The 20,240-nt window shown below is 38.4% G+C and overlaps 1 protein-coding gene across 7 annotated transcripts in view; it reads left to right on the forward strand.

Moving 5' to 3' along the window:
- LIMCH1 (LIM and calponin homology domains 1) overlaps positions 1 to 20,240 on the forward strand; it is a 408,610-nt gene that overhangs the window by 195,857 nt on the left and 192,513 nt on the right. Inside the window, exon 1 of one of the 7 annotated variants that reach the window (XM_056802569.1) lies at positions 12,686 to 12,721. The exons of the other annotated variants lie outside the window; for them this stretch is intronic. The gene's annotated coding sequence lies outside the window, so the exon portion shown is untranslated. Of the gene's footprint in view, positions 1 to 12,685; positions 12,722 to 20,240 lie in introns of those variants that run through there. 7 annotated transcript variants of the gene reach the window in all.

A 20,240-nucleotide genomic window follows, 5' to 3' on the forward strand; every position in this document is an offset into this window, starting at 1 on the left:
GGCTTTGGAATTAGTACCATGCTTGTGTCATAAAAGGAGTTTGGTAGGACTCCCTCTTTGCTTATTATGTCGAATAGTTTGTGTAATATTGGGGTTAACTGTTCTCTGAATGTTTGATAGAATTCACTGGTGAATCCATCAGGCCCTGGGGATTTTTTCTTAGGCAGTTCTTTGATGGCTTGATGGATTTCAATTTCTGATATGGGATTATTTAAGAAAACTATTTCTTCTTCTGTTAGTCTAGGCAATTTATATTTTTGTAAATATTCATCCATATCACCTAGATTGGTAAATTTATTGCCATATAGTTGGGCAAAGTAGTTTTTAATGATTGCCTTAATTTCCTCTTCATTTGAGGTGAGATCCCCCTTTTCATCCTTGATGCTATTAATTTGCCTTTCTTCTTTCCTTTTTTTAATTAAATTAACCAGTACTTTGTCTATTTTGTCTGTTTTTTCAAAGTACCAGCTTCTAGTCTTGTTTATTAGCTCAATAGTTCTGTCACTTTCTATTTTATTAATTTCTCCCTTAATTTTTAGGATCTCTAGTATGGTTTTCTTCTGGGGGTTTTTAATTTGTTCATTCTCAAGTTTTTTGATTTGCATTTCCAATTCCTTGGTCTCTGTCCTCCCTAATTTGTTAATATATGCACTCAGGGATATGAATTTTCCTCTAAGTACTGCCTTGGCTGCATCCCATAAGGTTTGAAAGGATGTTTCGCCGTTGTCATTTTCTTCAACGAAATTGTTAATTGTTTCTATGATTTCTTCTCTAACTAAATGGTTTTGGAGTATCATGTTATTTAATTTCCAATTAATTTTTGATTTGGGTCTCCATGTACCCTTGCCGATCAATATTTTAATTGCCTTGTGATCTGAAAAGGCTGCAGTTAATATTTCTGCTTTTCTGCATTTAAGTGCCATGTTTCTATGACCTAGTGTATGATCTATTTTTGTGAATGTGCCATGTGGTGCTGAAAAGAAGGTGTATTCTTTTTTGTCCCTATTTATTTTTCTCCATATGTCTATTAATTCTAATTTTTCTAAGATTTCATTCACCTCTTTTACCTCTTTCTTATTTATTTTTTGATTTGATTTATCTAAATTTGATAGTGGTTGGTTCAAGTCTCCCACTAATATGGTTTTACTGTCTAATTCCTCCTTCAATTCTCCTAGTTTCTCTATTAAAAATTTGGATGCTATACCATTTGGTGCATACATGTTGATTAGTGATATTTCCTCATTGTCTATACTTCCTTTTAGCAGAATATATTTACCTTCCCTGTCCCTTTTGATCAGGTCTATTTGTACTTTGGCTTTGTCAGATATCATGATTGCAACTCCTGCCTTCTTTCTATCGGTTGAGGCCCAAAAGGTCTTACTCCAACCTTTAATTCTAACCTTGTGAGTGTCAACCCGTCTCATATGTGTTTCTTGAAGACAACATATGGTAGGGTTTTGTGTTCTAATCCAATCTGCTATTTGTCTGTGTTTTATGGGTGAGTTCATCCCATTCACATTCAAAGTTATGATTGTTATTTGTGGATTCGCTGGCATTTTGATGTCTTCCCCTAGTTCTGACCTTTCTTCTTTAGCTTTCTCCTTTTGAACCAGTGATTTACTTTAGGTCAGTCCCCCTAGTCCCCTCCCTTGAGATGCTTCCCTTTCTAGCCCCTCCCTTTTTATGCTCCCTTCCCCTCCCCCCTCTCCTTCCCTCCCTTTTTGTGCTCCCTCCCCCCTCCCCCTCCTTAATTTTCCTTTCTTTCTTGCCCTAATGGATAAGATAGAATTCAGGATCCCACTGGATCTAGATGTTCTTCCCTCTCAGATTTGATTTCACTGAGAGTAAGGTTTAAGTACTTCCACTTCACGCTCTCTTCCTCTCCTTCTCATATGAGAGTTCTTCCCCTCCCCTTCCCATGTGTATCTTTATATGGGAAAGTTTATTCTATTGATTCCCCCCCTATTTCTTGAAGTTAATCTTAGTATTATCACGGTTCCCCCCTCCCTTTTCCTTTTTTTGCCCCAACTTTCCCCAAATCTTCTTGATTCCCCAATCTTTCCCTATGCATGTTTCTTCTAACTACTCTTATGATGATACAATTTATGAGAGTTACACAAAACATTTTCCCCACATATTAATATATATAATTAGCTGTAAATGTAGTCCTTATAGAAGAGAGTTTGACTTAAAGAGAAAGATAAGATTTATCTCCTTTTCCCTTTCTTTCATATTTACCTTTTCATGTTTCTCTTGCTTTCTGTGCTTGGATATCGAACTTTCCACAGAGCTCTGGTCTTTTCTTAGCAAATGCTTGGAAATCTTCTATTTTGTTGAATGCCCATACTTTCCCCTGGAAGTATATAGTCAGTTTTGCTGGGTAGTTGATTCTTGGTTGGAGACCCAGCTCTCTTGCCTTTCTAAATATCGTGTTCCATGCTTTGCGGTCTCTTAGTGTGTTAGCCGCTAAGTCATGTGTGATCCTTATGGGAGCCCCCTTGTATCTGAAGCTCTTCTTCTTGGCTTCTTGTAGGATTTTCTCCTTTACTTGGAAGCTCTTGAATTTGGCAATTACATTCCTAGGCGTTGTCTTTTGGGGATTTAGTATAGAAGGTGTTCTATGAATCCTTTCTATTTCTATTTTGCCCCCTTGCTCCAGAACGTGGGGGCAATTTTCTTTTATAATCTCCTCTAGAATAAAATCCAATTTGTTGTTTACCTCTGGTTTTTCTGGGAGACCGATGATACGGAGATTTTCTCGTCTTCCTCTGTTCTCCAGGTCCGTGACCTTCTCAGTGAGATATTTTCTGTTTTCTTCCAATTCATTAATTGTTTGGGTTTGCTTTATTGATTCTTGCTGTTTTATCATCTCACTTTCTTCGAGGTCCTTAATTCTGGTCATTAGGGACTGGATTTGCTTTTCAGCCTTGTCTGCCCTTGTATTGGCTGCTTCGAGTTCTTTTTCCAATTGAGCAGTCTTATCTGTCAGACAGCTGATCTCTTTCTCCCATTTTTCTTTCCAGAAGGTTTCCATCTTTTGGATAAGTTCCAGTTTGAGATCTTCCAGAGCTTGTTGATAGTTTCCATTTTGGGAGGCGTGTTCTGAATTTTTTTGGATTTCCTCTTCATTCTCCTCTTTCCCTTGGGTACTTCCACCATAAAAGTTTTCAATAGTCACTTTTTTCCCTTTCTTCCTGGAGGCTTGATTTTGGGCCATGTGAGCCATCCCTTTGGTGGTTTTATTTCCCTTTCCTTTTTGGTCTGGGGTCTGGGTTATAAGAGTGGTTTTTCTGTGAATTTAGGTTGCTTCAGACTAGTTCTTCCCAGCCTCCGAGCCCAGGTATTCAGCTCCGCCCAGATAATCAGCGCGCGTTGTTCAGCGCAGCCCGCCCCAAGTCCAGGTCCGCTGGCTTCTCCAGTGAAAGCGCCCTGAGACATTTTTTCCTGGCAGTCCCCAGATCCCAAGGACCCTGGAGTGCCCCCCCAGACAGAGACGCTCCCCACTCACTCGCTGTCCCGGTGAGCGCTCAGGTAGCTCACTCTGGTTTAGTGGGGGAGGTGGGGTGGGGGAAGGGCGGCTCAGTTCACTTTTCTGTGCAAGCTTTTCCTTCTTATTTTAGTGTGGAAATGTTCAAGCCCCACGTACCTTTGCCTCTGTGGGGTACTGGGGAGTCCTTCTGTTCCTCCAAAGGTGATTTTATGCTCCTTTGATGTAGTCTATTTCGTTCGGTGCTGGGGAGAGGAAACGTGCCGCGTCTAGATTGCAGCCATGATTACCCGGAAGTTGCAGTTACACTTCTGCTTGGATTGAGGGTTGTTTTTTTTTTTAAGTTTTATCAGTTGAATATACTCTGGAGTAATTATCCCAAGTGTCATGTGCATTGGTATTAGCACTGAGAGAAGGGATGTCTTTTCTAATATTGTACCTCATTAGCTCCTGTTGGTATTTTTCATGCTATGATTATTGGTTGATAACCATTAGTCAGCCTGAGATCTGAAGAAAGGTGGTTCTAACTTATAAAGAGAGTGTGACAAAGAGGTTGCTCTCTGGTCCTAGCAGCCTTTTTGCCAGGGTCCTCAAGGTGCTCCCTGTAGGTAAGGTGTAGCTTTTCTGTTGGATTCTTTGCAGAAGCTTGTATCACTTTCATCTCTCCTTGTTTTCCAATATAATATTCCTTTAAATGATTTGGGGATTCTGATAGGGTACCTATTGAAAATGGAAAGGGGACAACTAGGTGGCTCAGTGGATAGAAATCCAGGCCAGGAGATGGGAGGTCTTGGATTCAAATTTGGCCTCAGACACTTCCTAGTTGTATGTCCCTGAGCAAGTCATTTAACCCAGTTGCCTAGCCTTTACTGCTCTTCTTACTTGGAATAATTCTAAGACAGCAGGTAAGGGTTTAAAAAAGAAGTTTTGTTTTAAAGAAAGAAAATGGGAAGTCCTCTGATCTCCAGAGTTTAAGAGGTCCTCTTCTCGTCAAGGGGAATGGTGAGTAGACCAAGACCAAGGCAGAGGCTGGGGGTTCCGTTTGTATTCCCTCAACCCCAATTGATTCCTTCTCATTCCTGGTTCTTTGAATTTAGGAAGAAGGGTATTCTTGACTCCAACACTGGTACTCTATCCACTGTGCTTCCTTGCTGCCCATGGGAGTTGGGAAAAAGACAAAAATGAAGTGCCTTCTGCCATCAGTGAGCAGGCATTTGAGTAATATAACAGGTATATGAATGTATATATTTAGACATATCCCCATAGATATAATTCGGATAGGCAATTTGATGCCCAACCTGTGGTAGCTCTGAGCTCATATTAATCTGATCAGAAACAGTTTGTCACATTGTACATTGAGCCCAATATAATGATGCCATTTTGGTCCTCCGTGAGTATGAAGGACAACAACCAACCAACTAATATATATGATATATAAATACCTCATTTATGTATTATATATGTACATATATTTTATGTGTATTTATATACTTATATAGGAAACAAATATAGAATTGGGGGCAGCTAGGTGGTCAGTGGATTGAGAGCCAGACCTAGAGATGGGAGGTTCTGGGTTCAAATCTGGTCTCAGACACTTTCTCGCTGTATGACTCTGGCCAAGTCACTTAATCCCCATTGTCTAGCCTTTACCACTCTTCTGCCTTGGAACCAATACACAGTATTGGTTTTAGGATGAAAAGGTAAGGGTTTTTAAAAAGCAAATAAGTAAACAAAACATATACAAAATAAATGCAAAGCAGTTTCATTGGGGTGGCTCTAAATACAGGAGAATTGTCCTACTGTTGCTTAATAGTCCAAGACCAGAGAAGGTGGTGATATATTCAATGATATATTAAGAAGTAAATGCGGTGCTTGAACAACTGTGTCTCTTTCTTTTTTTAACCTTAATGGGCAGCATTGGAGTTGGCCATGAGCTGTGCCAGGTTCAGTGTTGATATAAACTGGTGCAGCTATGGTTATATATGAAATCTCCTTCTCCAATTTCAAGCTCCTAAACCAGAGGGAACTAGGGGTTCAGAATTGAGGGATGAATCATTCAGGGTGTACCATCCCACTTCCATCACACTGTGTCTGTTGTCAGGGAGAGGGACATGGTGTTGACTGGGAGGGTGAAAATATCAGTATCAGCAGTGGCATCTGTGATCTGAGGAATTCATTGAACGAGGAGAATATTCCCTGTGTCTATATCCCATGTGAGGTTCTTTAAACGTGTGCCTTAAGTGTTTTGTGGTGTGGAGAATGCAATCTCTTTAGATAATCCAGCTGTTTGACTTAAAGATAAATACAAAAGCCTGTTTAAAAAATAGTGATCCCAAATTATAAACACGTGGAAACTTAAAAGCTTCGCCTAGGTGTATGTTAGCCCCTGGGTTGAACTGTGGTTACAAAGAATTCAGGGGTGAAGGTGTTAAAACAAAGTAGTTGAAAATCATTTCCTGGCAAGAAAGCCAAGCCCTGAGTTCAGGGTCTGTGATTCTTCTGTCACAATTGCTGACATCTGAAGCTGCGGAAGGGCTGCATGCAGATGCTTGAATTCTTTGTTAGGTGTTAGTGATGCTATTAACTGTGGCCAGAGAGAGAGACAGCCTCAAATAGAGACTTGGCCTTGCCAGAGAATGCAAAAAGCTTTTCCTCCAATGGGCCAAGTCTTAAATGTTGCACAATAAAGCCACAGACTGGAACCCCAGTTTAGTGGTCAGGGAAGATCATCCTGAATACTGTTTCATCTTGAAATGCCAGGCGTCCTTATGAAAAGAATGAATGTTCAAAATGCTTGCCTGCAATCCCCTTTTTTGAGTTAATTCCCTTTTTTTGTCCCAAATGAGACAGCTCTAGTAGTGAAGGTGGTCGCAGAAAGTGAGCCTTTGGATTTTGATTATATTTGTGGAACCCCTTCCTAAAGGGTTTCCTTTATGGCTTTCATCAGAATTTTGCCTTTTCTCTAGGACAGTTCTATAAAAACAAAAGATATTTTAGTCTCTTAGAAGCTTAGAGCTGTTTGGAAAGGTTGAGAGATCATATAATCTGATTTCCTCATTTCATAGGACAGGGAGAAATGGAGATCTTCCTTGAGAAATTATTCAAACTCCTACCAGAAACTAGATCTCCTGACTTTATGTTATCACTTATCATTAGTCCAAATGATGCAGAGGATATCTTTTCAATAAATAAAAACCTGCCTTCTCTTCCTTTCCTCCCCTGGATTTCCAAATCCTGAGAAGGAAATGAAAACAAAACTCCTGAAACAAACATTTGGTCAAGCAGCAAAGACCTCCATATTGGCCATGTCCAAAAAAACCATTGCTCAGTCCTCATTCTAGAATGAGTCCATCATTTCTCGTCAGAAGGTATGTAGCATGTTTTCATCATGAGACCTCAGATCCAGAGAATTTAGAAGTTGCTGATTATTAGTGTAGCTCAGTTCAGTTGTAGGAATGAGGACTCTCTTAACTCTTTTCTAAATGAAGGTTTTTAATTTTATATGACCAAATTGAAAATTCAATTTCAATTTCACTTTGTTGAGGTTGTGTGTAAGCTGGCTTCAGAGAGATAGTCAGCTAGCTTTGAGACAGGCTTTTCATCTTTCTCTTTCTCTCACTCTCCCTTTTCCCCCATATTTTAAACGCTTTCTTTCTTGAAAATTATCCTAATCCTGATAGTTCATCTGGCCCTGGTTGAATTGCCCCTGCCACAGGGCCAGGTCAAAATTAGAATAGAAAGGGTGCTGGTGAAAGACACAACTGAAGTGAGGACAAAATCTTGGTTTCCTTCAGATCACCCTAAGACTTGGCCATTTAGTCACCCTGACCCTCTCAGGAATGTATTTTTTGGAAAAGTGACCAAAATTTTTTTAACCTAAAAGATAGAGTTACAAAACAGATTGCTTGCAATGGGACTCACTGAAAAGGACTAAAATGTAAATTTCCAGAAACCTCTGGGTACTTTGTAAAGTTGGTATTTGATTGGCTTTATGAAAGCAAGAACAGTGGTCATTTGATTGTTGATCAGAGGTCAGAGAAGAGCAAGAAAAATGATGACAGTTGAGGAGGCATTAACATATTTGAAGGAAATATTAAAGTCATTGACAGTTAGCATGGCATAGAGGATAGAGTTGGCCAGGAAGACCTCTGTTAAAGTACTGTCTCTGACACACAGTAACTGTTTGATCCTGGGCAAATTAATCATTTAACTTCTCAGAGACTTTGTTAATTTTTACATTACAAAATCAGGGCAAATTTGCATTGATTGGGAAAGGGAGAGTTCTCACTGGGAGTTCCCTATGTTAAAGAAAATCACAGGTCCTGCTCAATGGAGGAGAAATACTTAAAATTATTCATCTTTTCTTTAAACATTAAGGCATAGAAGCTTACAAATAACTGAGTAATTGAAAAGAAAATATTCACCAAGTAAAGTATAGGTTTCTAAACATCCAGTACAACAAACATTTATTAAACACTTGCTTTTATCAGAGCACTGTGCCAGGTCCTGGAGGATATTCAAAGTTTAGGTTAAGCAGTCCCCATAATCAAGGATCCTGCATTCTGTTGGAAAATAAGCTATCAAAATATGTAGTTTTAATATACAATATTATGTCATGATCATGTATTAATTTTATCCTATCTTGGTAGATGGTGTAAGATGTTGGTCTATATCTAGTTTCTGCCAAATTGCTTTCCAGTTTTCCCAACAATTTTTACCAAATAATGAATTTCTATTCCAAAGCCTTAAATTTTTACCTTTATCAAATACATGGTAACAGTAATATTTTATATATAGAACAGATTTACTCTTCTATTTCTTTGCTATGCCAAATAGTTTTGATAATTACTGTTTTATAATGTAGTTCAAAATCTGGTACTGCTAGACCTCTTTCCTTAACATTTTTTTCATTATTTCATTTGATATTTGTGACCTTCTGTTTTCCAAACAAATTTTGTTATTATTTTTCTAGTTCAATAAAATAGTTGTTCAGTAATTTAACTGAGATGGCATTGAATAAGTATATTAGTTTAGGTAGGACTGTCTTTTAATAGTGGGCTAGCCTACCCATGAACCATTAATATTTCTCCAAATATTTAAATCTCATTGCATTTGTATAAAAAGTGTTTTATATTTGTGTTCATGTGGTTCCATGACAGGAATCTTTTGAGCAACAGTAGTTCCCCAGGTTGCTGGGTTCACCTTACACAGAAGGTGAAGGAGGCTGGGCAGCCTGTTACAAAGTGCAAAAAACAGTGGATTCCTGCCAAGTGCCTACCTAAGAGAGGATTTTGAGACCTGACCCCAGAGTATGTGAACAGGAGAATCTTAATTGCTTTATGGTTTATGACTTTACTTGAGATACTTTCTTAGAACTCACAGATGAGATAATATTTGTAAACACTTAGAGCACTGCCTGGCATATTACGTACTTAATAAAGTGTGTCTCTCTATTCCCTTTACCAATCACTGAAATTCCAGGAAAAAAATGTGTGTAACCCCAAATTTGTTTACAATAATTGTAAGTCCTAAGCAGTGCCTGGGTGTACAGCAGTGTGCATTATTTAATGGATTTACATGTTATTTCTATGTGAGGTCCTGATTCTGTCTTCTTTTGGGGACCAGTAAAGACTGGAAGCTAAGTGCTGACTGCTGCACAGGAAATTTTGCCTCCTTCTCACAGTGGATAATGCTCAGCTCCTGTGAAGCAATTTGGCTAAAGCTGAATTTAACGAAAGATTTTTCTCTCTTCTCATTCTTGGTACATTAAAGAAATTATTCCTCCACCAAAAAAAAAGGATGCCCAGTTTTGAGCTGTGTAACTTGACCCTAAAGCTAGTCCAAAGCGGGAAGGGTGGCTAGCATTAAGGCATGTGATTACACAGACTGAAAAAAAACAAAACCCAACCTAGCATGGAATTTCTGATATACCTAGCACTGTAGCCAGTTAGGTAGCAGCTCTGTGGATAGTGTAATTCTCAATTTATTTGACATTGCTAGTCAGCGTGATCACTATGCCCAGTAAGATATGCCCACCCACATAATGTATAACTAGAAAAGTCTGAATTTATACAATGAATTAAAAAATGAAGAAATTGGCAAAAAAGAAAGGCATTCTACCCACAGTTAGTTGGACAGGCTTGGGGAAATTCCAGTGCTCACTAGAGCATGCATGAATACATTGTGTGTGTGTATATATATATGCATATGAATATTATCCATGATACATATAGACAAACATAATTTAAAATATTTTAGCACTGTTGTTCCTTGGTCAAACTCCCATGTGCCATAATACATTTTCCTTTCCTTTTATCTTTTCTGAGTATTTCAGAGGATACAAAGGCAGCTTCCTATTCCTTTTCTGCCCTCCTATGAATTTTATTGCTTCTGTGATTATTGGCTTGGTCCTTTAAATGTTTGAACCAATGAATCTTTGAATCATAGCATTAAAGTCTTGTATTTTCTTGAACTCTGACTCTTATGATCAAAGCTTCAATGGTAACCAAATCTTCTACTCCCTTCCTCTACTTCATGCCAACCGAAGACCTGGATCTTATGGTAGTTCAGAGGTGATGAGGGGCTGTACAACAGGGGTGGCTGCCTGAAGGAAGAATAAGTGTACGAGGGGTATTGTAAAAGCAAGAAGAGGAGGACTTGACAATGCATTGGCTATGAGGAGTAACTACAAGTGAGCAGAGCATCATAACGATGGTGAGAACCTAGGTGATGGAAAGATGGTGGTACCTTTGAGAGTAATAAGGATAATTTAGAGGAGGGAAGGGCTTGGGGAAGAATGATGAGTTCTAATTTGGATATGTTGAGTGTGAGATGCTTAAACAGCATCTAATTTCAGATATTCGAAAGGCAGTTGGTGATATGAGACTGGAGGTCAAGAGCAAGATTATGGATGGATAATATTTAAATCTGGGAATCTGCAAAGAGATGTCAACAGATTTATTGTCTATCTGTTAGGTGTAGGCATTGTTTTTGGAGGTCAGTATGAGTTATAGCTAGGAAGATTTGGACCAGAAGGAAAATTTACCTGATTAGAGAGATTGAACCTCAAAAGTATTAGTGACCATTTTGTGGGCAAAAGGCAGAGAAAATGGATCATTGTTATATTAATTCTCAGTAATTATTAGAAATCTAATATTCATTTTATACTTCTTACTCTCCTTTGACTCTGTCAAATTAAGGCTTTTCGCTGGTGCTGGGCCAGGGCTATAGAACATAAATGTCTTGAAGGTAGGACTTTTTTTGGTCTTTAGCTGTGTATTCCCAGTGACTGGCATGGGATCTAGAATGTAGCAAGTATTAGTTGGATAGAATTTAATTTGGGAAGCCAACCAGAGACTCATCTGGGGGACTTCTGTTCATTCCCCACAGGAAAATCGACTTGGCTAGAGGTTTGCATTTTGTAAATTGATATATGAAATGCATCTAGAATCTCTACCTAGAATTGGTCATTGTTTTCGCTCTGTTGTCTCTGTAGGAGTGGAAGGTTATATATAGCTATGCTGTAAAAAGTTTTTTCTTTTCTAAATTTTCCTTCCTGTCCATGAAAAATGGCATTTGGTGAGGAAAGAAACTACTTATTTCTGCCTTATCTTTTGTTTAGCAGAATGTACCAGAGCTTATAACATTACATCAGTTCCTTATACTTTCCCCCTTAGGAATAGACATTCCCTTTAAGATCTCGGGGGGGGGGGGGGATGGAAGGGGGAAAGAAACCGAGACTCTGAACTGTACTTGGACTTTTTCTCTTCTCAGTTATAGCTATTCTAAAGAAGGAGCTCTATAGAGTATTAATTTACAGTATTGCATAGAGAATGCCCTTGCAAGGAGTTTTATCATTGGGCAATAGGAAAAAAACAGTTCCCCAAATAACACCTCAGTGTGTAGTCAAGGCACTGTATGAAAAAACTCATAACGTGCTGTGTTCTAACAGCAGTTCTCCTGAAAACTGCCTTCAGCTGAGATTGTTTTTGTAGGAAGTTTGTCTTGGCAAGCAAATTCTCAAGAACTTGCAAGACATCTAGTTGGTAATTAGCTGGCTGCCTGCAGGAATTTTCAACCTATCCTTATTTCCAAATATATGCAAAATATGCCCTTCCCCCTGTTTTTTATGCAAGACAAAATATTTCAGTTTCATTATGAATTGAAATGAAGGTTTCTCACAATTTAAATTTATGCACCCCAAGGCCTTGTGCTGTTTTGACTCGAAAAGAATTGCTCTCACAAGTTTAAAAAAAAAAAACTAAACTAAACTAAATCATAAATCACAGAAGGAAATGATAAAAAAAAAGCAGGGCATAGAGATTTGTGAAAACTGTTAAATAATTTTAGTAATTAAATTGCAACATGCATTTATATTAAGGCTGTGGATAAGTGCATTTTGTATTATTTTGAGAGGATTTTTTTAAAATAGAAAAGTGGGAGGTTAATCTGATACCTTCCATAGCTTAAACCCTTGTTACTGTCTTTACTAGTGTCCCATAGTGTCTTGAGTACAAAATATGTCAAAAAATGAGTGCAGAAATGTAATTCTCAGTACTAAATTAATTTTGGATACATGGATAAAATGACCAAATGTAAATATCATTGGTTTCCCAAAGTTTACAGCTGAGTTGAAAATCAGGGAATTAAAAAATCTTAAGGAACCTTAGATGTCTAGTCCAGCACACCTGATTTACAGATGCAGGAGCCAAGTTCCAAAGTGATTAAAGTGACTTGCCCAAGGACACACAAACTCTTTTTCTGGCAGAGCTGGAACTAAAGTCCCAATCTCTTGATTCTCTAGGCTTCTTTATACTATCCCATGATGCCTCTTGCTTTCCCCAAACGTTATAAAGAGCCACCTCCCTTCTTTCCCGGCACCCCCATTATATAGACTTCACTCCAGGATTTTACTTCTCATTCCTCAAAGGCAGCAAGATTCCCCTCCCTCCCCAATAGGTGTGGTCATCAGCCTCTCCTCCAGTGAGTTCCCTTTTATTACAACAGCATTCCAACTACTAAAGAACTGCTTTGGCTCCTCAGTCTGCAGACTGCAGTCTGCTCTTGGCCAAAGGAGTGTGTTTACTATGATGATGACTACTTCTGGAAAAGAGAATGTAAGGAAGGTCTGGATAATGTGTTGGATACAGAATTTGAACAAACCATGAGAAGCATTCGGTACCACTCAAGTGTGGCTGTGTTGGTATATGCCGATATATTTGGGAACCTGCAGGGGTGAGTGAAATATAATATTTAAAAGAGGAAATCTGGGTTAGGGAAGGAGGGAAATCATTTGTGCTTTGACATTCAGCATCAAATGTTAGGTGGTGGCACTGATGGCATAAAATCAAATTTGACTTACTTTTGGAAGGGCTTCTTTTCTGGTCATCCTTCTTCAGGTCTGTTGGGTTTCGTTTGCTCTTCTTTCATATAAAGGGAGAGCAGAATTCCCTCAGGAAAAGAGGAAATGAATTATGCTGGCAGAATAAGCAATTTTTAAAATATCATTCTCTACTAGTAGGTACATCTTCTCTGGAAAGTTGGGAGCCTCAACTATTGTGTTTTAAAAGTATGCACAAGGCTTGGTTCCACTCGCCAACATGTTGTTTGAGAACATGTGGGGAAACATGGTAACCTGGAAATGAGAAGTGGTTTCAGTTGAGGTAGTTCCCTTTCGATCCTTTCTCTTTTTCTTGCTTATATGAATCTCTTCCCTTTCCAATGTCTCTGCTTTCTTTGCTCTAAGGATGGAGGAGAGTAGGGCTAGAGGGAAAGAAGCTTGAATCTACTGCTGCCAAGGCAAGCACGGCCACTTGAGCCCTTGCTCTTCCTGGGTCAATATTTACTGTTAGCAAGGAATGGAAGAGAGGCTCTTTATGGAACCGAATTTCACAAGATCCAGGCAGAGGTGTCCTAATAACTAAAGATTGAACTAAAGATTAGATGTAGATGAGTAGGGAATTTTCCTTAGCCAAGTTGACTGCAAACTGGACTAAAGCAAAGCCTAGAGTCCCAACAGCAATCTCGTCATTTTCCAAGAGCTGAAAATTTCATTTTTATGATCCTCATTAAGCTAAGTACTTATTTTTGTCTTCTCTCCGCCTCACTGATATTTCCTACACTGTGCTCCATTTACCAAATGACTTTCGAGTGTGCAGTTTCTTCCTTCAGGGTTGCTCCTAGTGAGCTGATTCAGCAGCCCCTGGGAGAAAGGCAGTGGCTCAGCATTGTCTGAGTGGGTAATATACGATAAAAATGTTGCTGTAAAAAAAGTTTGCCTGTTCTAGTGACCCATTAAAATGGAAATTCTTCGTTGGTGTTTATGCTACCTTGATGCTCCTCTCACCAGGTACTATGCGTAGCTTGTCACTGAGGTCCATTTGCCTGCTAGTAGAGAAGTGCCCTAACCACTGTATCCCTGCAGCTGCTGGCCCTGGTACATTCTCCATCAGAAAGAATACACTACTCTCTTTATAGTTTGCCTCTATTGCTATTGACTAGGCTGTGAAAAACTTCTAAGTGTGTTTACTATAACAACAGACCTGGAAGAGGGACTTTTAGAAGCCCTTTAGTCCCCCTGCCTCAGATAGTTCCACACCAAAGCCAGTTCATGGGCATGGATATTTTCATTTTATAAATAGCTGTTCCATTATCACCTTTCAGTGGGATGCATTTGAAAGGCTAATGAGTTATTCTTCTTGGGGAAAAAAATTTCTTTAAAAAAAGAGATAATTTGATTTTCTTTTTCCAAATGTTTTATAGATTCCTCCTAATACCTAGTAATTGCTAAATGGACTTAACTGGTTTTTTTTTTCCCCCTGTGGTGGGTGTGTGGTGGTGAATGGATGACTAAGATTAGAAATGCTTGGGAAAAGTACATGGTCTATTCCTATATTCTCTACAAGGATACAGTTTTCAAGAACCAGGAGACTGGAACTTTGTGGCATTACCTTGTGGACAAATATTTTGGCTCAGCTATCATTTTATGTAATTGTCCAGGACTCACAGATGCTATGGTTGTTCACACTTCTATATCCTGCAGCTATGTAGATGAGTTTTCTGTAACCTATCAGCTTTTCTTTGTCAAATAGCAGATGTATATTTAAAATGATAAGGAAAATTAAGGAAATCTAGGTAGGTAGAACCCTAGATTCCATAATTTCCATGTAATCAACCTATTTTTATAACTGGAAAAGTCATTAGTTCCCTTCATTTTCTCCTCTGTACAAGCATGAATGATGCTTGTCTTCTTCCTTGGGAGACTGTGGTTTACCCAGCCTTTTCAGAAAGAAAATGGTTTAGAAGGAACTAGTTTGTTATTTCACTAATTCAAATTTTAATGTAACAAATATGTATGTAAGGGACCCTGGCTTTCTTTCTGGCAGAGCTCTGAACAGACAGTTTTTTCTGGATGCCTTGGTTTCTAATCCCACTTCTGACTCATACAGATTGTGATATCTTTAGCTTAGTGGTGTCAGACCTGAAAGAGAAATAGGGTGACTAAATGTTATCTGAACTACATACATATTGACTTAGGAAGTCGTATATTAACATTCTCTATTTTCTGTTGTAGTTATTTATTTTGTTAAGAATTTTCCAATTATATTTTAATCTGGCTTGAGCTATCTTTGAAATCTCTGCCCTGGACAATTCTCTAAGCATAGAAAGAGTTCTTCTGTCTTGGGAAAGGACTTTTCATGTTGGGAGTTTTCTATATTAATTAAGTCCTAAGTCCATCCAGTGGAAGTTGCAGTGAGACGTGCTGGGGGCAAAAACTGATGACCCCTGTCCTCTAGGAGATGTCAGTCTGCAGAGGGATTATGATATGAATATAGAGAAGTAAAAAAGCAACTTAGAGTAGTAAAGAGAAGAGGAGATCTAGACAAATTATTCAAGGAAATATAATGAGGAAAGGAACATTTCAGCTGGGGTAGGAGAGGGCATCAGGAAAAGCTTCATGGAGATAGAGGCATTCAGTGGAGCTTTGAAGGAAGAGAAAAATTTTACCAGATAAAAATGGAAAAGAGAATGTGTTCCAGGCACAGAGGACAGGGTGTACCAATGAGAACAAGAAAGGGTGTAGGATGAGATCAGCATGTATTTGTTCAGTTTTGCTGGACCAGCAGATTTGAAAGATGCAATATCAGAAAAAATGGGGTGGTAGGTAGGTGGTGCTGTGATTAGTGACAAACCTGGAGGCAAGAAGACATGGGTTCAAATGTGGCCACAGACACTACCTACCTATGTGACCCATGGCAAGTTACTTAATCCTCTTTATTTTAGTGTCTTCATCTATAAAATAAATAATCTGGAGAAGGAAAATAGCAAATCACTTCAATATCTTTGCCACGAAAACCTCAAATGGAGTCACAGAGTCAGACAGGACCAAAAAATGACTGAACAACAACATAACAGAAAAGTTTCCTAGTAACCTCTAGAAAAATATAGTATATTTCCACATGTAAAATATATAAAAGGACTTGGAGATCAAAGCAGTGTTGTGGTCATTAGAAAGGAGTCAGTGTCTTCCCCATCAAATATTGACATCAACAAGACTTTAGAACATCGCGTAGTGACTTCGATGGGGTGATTTTTGGTCAGCCAGATTGGGCAATATACATATGACACTTCCTCTGTTCCCAAGGTCCTCTTGTATTCCTGTTCCTTCTGTTGCTTCAGTCTTCAGCAAAGCTTCTGCTATTGCCTAAAGACTCATGCTGTTAGGCTCTAATATTAAAGGCATGGGTGGAATGATGCGTTTTTTTTTTTTTTTATGTGACATACAGTCTACTGACTGTAGTGGGTTTTTGGAAAACATCTTACCTTCTCTTTTCACCATTTATTCCTTTATTCTTCTTCAGACCTTTTTAGGGTATGTTTGCAAAATGAAGTTATATCTTCAGATTTCTTGTGGCACAGCACTTTCTTTGACATAAAGGAAATCTGAAACAAAATCTCCCCCCTCCCCCCTTTCTTTCATACCATCGTGTGGATAAAGTAATAAATTTTATTTTCATTTACTGGTCATTTAGCCTACCACAGCTATCTCTATAAAAATGTAGCTTATGAAATTACTAGGGCATGTTTTAGATTATTTTGGACTTTACTTCTGTTTGATTCCCATGTAAGTTTTGGCATGAATCACTATGAACATTTCTGTGGGTGGTGGCGGAAAATGAGATTGGTAAACAGCTCCCTAGCCCGAGTCATTGACCATGACCCTGGCTAATACCATAGGGGTTGCAGCTTGAGAAGTCCTTGGTTTTCTTACACCTCCCAGGGCTGACCCCAGTCCTAACATCTGAAAATCTGACCTAAGTAATACTTGTGGCATGACCAGTGGTTTGGAGCTGAGCTGTGTGTTTTGGCTCCTCTGCTGCTCTGTGCTGGGTCCTAGTTCTACCCAAATTATTTTTCCTTGCTCTTCTGTATTATAATTTTTATTTCGTCCCTTTGCCTTCTGGATTCTTCTCTGAGAGGAGGAATTTTCATTTCCCCTTTTCCTTTTGATTTGTGACTCCCTGAAGGAAAGACTAACTATACATTTCCCATTTATTCATGTCACTGTCACTATTTCCCCCCTAAGAACAATTCAAACTAAAAGAAAGTATTGGGTTTCCCTTTTATTTTTGCCCTGGTGGTGAATGAAGGCTGCTAATGTCAAGATGCCTGGGTTCTAAAACTGTTTGTTCTAAAAGGATGATTGGCATTTGAAGAGTTAGAAAGGATGAACTCAGGAGCCTTGAGCAAATGAAGGGAGAGAATTGGGGAAAGGAAATTTTAAAAATGTTACATTGTTCAAATTGATTTATTATCTTTCCTCTTTACATTGGATATGCAGAATGTTTTTTTCAACAGGATATTACCTACAAAATGGTCATCATAATACCTGACTAGGAGTCAGGAGATCTGGGATCTGTTTTCCACTTTACCACAAACCAGGCATGTGACCTTGTCAAAGTCCTTTGAAACTCTCAATATGGAGGCCAGTTTCCTCATCAGCAAAATGAAAACAATAAGGATTGAACATATCACTTATCCTGGGGATGAATTTCCTTTGCCATTATAGATTGATGCCTTCTATCTCAGTGATTTAAGTCTTAGATGTTTAAAATCTTGAGAGGTTAAATGATTTACCCATAGTCACAAATAGCCAGAATGGATCTGAGGTAAGACTTCTTTCTGGCTCTGAGTCCAGCTCTCCATCATCTCTTATTTCTGTTGGCTTTCTCTAAAATTGAAGGATAGATTAAATATTCTTAAAGGTCCGTTCTAGCACTCATTCTATTTCTTCTTTTTCATAACTTCTTTTCCCTATAATTCTTCCTACATTGAAGACAAATTTGTCTAAGGCTTATATTCATTTCTAAAATATACAATTCTAACTCTTTTCAAAGTTTCATATTTCATGTAAGCTTATGATCTGTTCCCTAGACACTGTGGGCATGAGATTAAGCTCAGTAAGAAAGATGATCATTCTACTAAGGTCCTTTCATTATGAAAAGAAGAGAATCATTCACCAAATTTGTAGAGCAATTGTGTAAATTAACATAGTCATCTTGAGTGTAACAAGGATAGAAATAAAAAAAGTTATTTGTGTTAGGAAGAAAATTGCCTGTTTTCATAGCTCTTATAATTGATTAGTATACATAATTGTTAAAATGTACTGTGGACCTTTAAAGAATTATATGCAATATTTGAATAGTGATGGTGCTACTTTGGGGAGAGAGAGAGAGAGAGAGAGAGTAAGAGAGAATTCTATTGGTTAAAAAAATAGTTAACTTTCCAGATTTGTTGCTAAAAATAGTGATTTGTGGGGAGTAGAATGTGGTTTCAAGCAGATACTAAGTATGGTGCATTAACCCATATAATACTTCCTTTCTTAATGGTTTTATGAGAGTCAGGAATGCATTGTTGATAGCGAGCCACCCTCCAAGGGTGAATTCAAGTCTTGCCTCTTAGCTATAATAACTGTGTGACCATACTTCAGATCCTACTCCAATCATATCCTTTTATCCTTTTATAACTTATGGTGAGTTACCCAGCTGAAATGGTAGAGGAATATACTCACTGGAAGTTCACTGTAATTTCTATCAAGGATACTTAATCAACCCAAAGAAATTTAATGATACCCCCTTACAAATGTAACTCAAATGTGTAAAAACATAAAAACTTTATGATATCTGTGCTGAGTATAGATTATGTTGACATAAGTGGTTTAATAATAATTTAATTTAATAATGAATATATAGAGGCTAACCTATAAGTTAACAAGATGAATTCTTTAAACAATTAACTTGTGGAAGAGATAGACAAGGCAGAATTTAAGGAAGCTAAATTTACTACTTAAAAGGAATTAACTTTATGTTAACTTGGAATTTCAGTCTTTTTTGTCAAGTATATAGATCAAGGGATATAAACATAGTAACGTTCATCCTTCTGGCTCCCTCTTGTTTTTATAGCATCTCTCCATTTGTTCTGGAAGTGATCATTTGATGGAGAGGGGACTGGGCTGTCTGCTATTGGGTCCAGGCATAACTTGTTTCCAGTGCCTCAGTCCAGTTGCATCCTCTAGGATTCTACTGCAACTCTGCTTCTGACCAAGGGAGCCATATAAACAGCCCTATAGAGGAGCGCCTGGATTTCCATTTTTGAGGAATTTTACCACTTAGGATCAGTAGAAAGATGATATTATGTTTCAGTGGATGATTACTCACCCAGCACTTTTTAAAAACAGATTTTGGAAGCAAGCCTTTTCCTTTTTTAAGAGATTGCAGATTTTGATAATTGATTGATAAGACTACTTTTGAAGTGGTTTTGACTAGACGTTTACTTAGCATTTTTAAGTGTGAAATTCAACCCTTTTATCTGGGAGCAATCCTTTTGCTACAATTAACAATATGACCTAAGCCCAGTCTTCTATTTTAAATCCTCCCCTCAACTCCCCCACCCCAAAGCAAGCTACTTCATGTGTTATGTTTTGGCATGTGATGGACCATTGCAAGATGAATTGCAATTAAGTAAATCTGTGACCCTTATAAGAACAAATAGAGCTATTGAAAGAGTTCAAGAACACAGTGTCTCCGTGAAAGATGATCCCAGCTCATGAACCCTTGGAATACTTGAGTTTTGTTTTTGGTGGGTGTGTATATACATGCAGAAACTTATTTTTAAAAATCTCAGTAGCCAGATATTTGAACCTTTTTGTGTTCTTAACCCAGGAGCATTTCTTTTGGCAGGGCTTGAAGGAAATTTGTCTGCTGCCTATTTGGTACTCCTGCTGTGGGCAGCAGTCTATAGCACAGGAGACTGCAGGGCAGTAATGTAACAGGGAGGCAGGTACCCATGGAGCAGAGAAGACAGACAGGCAAAATTTCCCAAGTCCCTAGACACTCAGGCTCTCCCTCGTTCATACCCTTGCAGACACCAAATCAGGGTAGCTAGCTGGCACAGTGGAGAGAGTGCCAGGCTTGGAGTCAGATAGATGAATTCAAATCCAGCCTCACATGCTTACAAACCATGTGATCCCTGGCAAGTCATTTAACCCTGTTTGCCTCAGTTTCCTCACCTGTAAAACAAGCTGGAGAAATAAAAGACAAACCACTCAAGTATCTTTGCCAAGAAAACCCCAAATGGAGTCATGAAGATTCAAACATTACTGAACCAAATCAGATAGTCCAAGGTACAAGGAGAGATTCTCTCTTCCTGTGCCCTCTCTGGCAACTACAAACCCATTTGGATCTACATCAAACAC

Source organism: Monodelphis domestica, chromosome 6 (assembly GCF_027887165.1).
Source record: "Monodelphis domestica isolate mMonDom1 chromosome 6, mMonDom1.pri, whole genome shotgun sequence".
In the NCBI taxonomy this organism is placed as follows: domain Eukaryota; kingdom Metazoa; phylum Chordata; class Mammalia; order Didelphimorphia; family Didelphidae; genus Monodelphis; species Monodelphis domestica.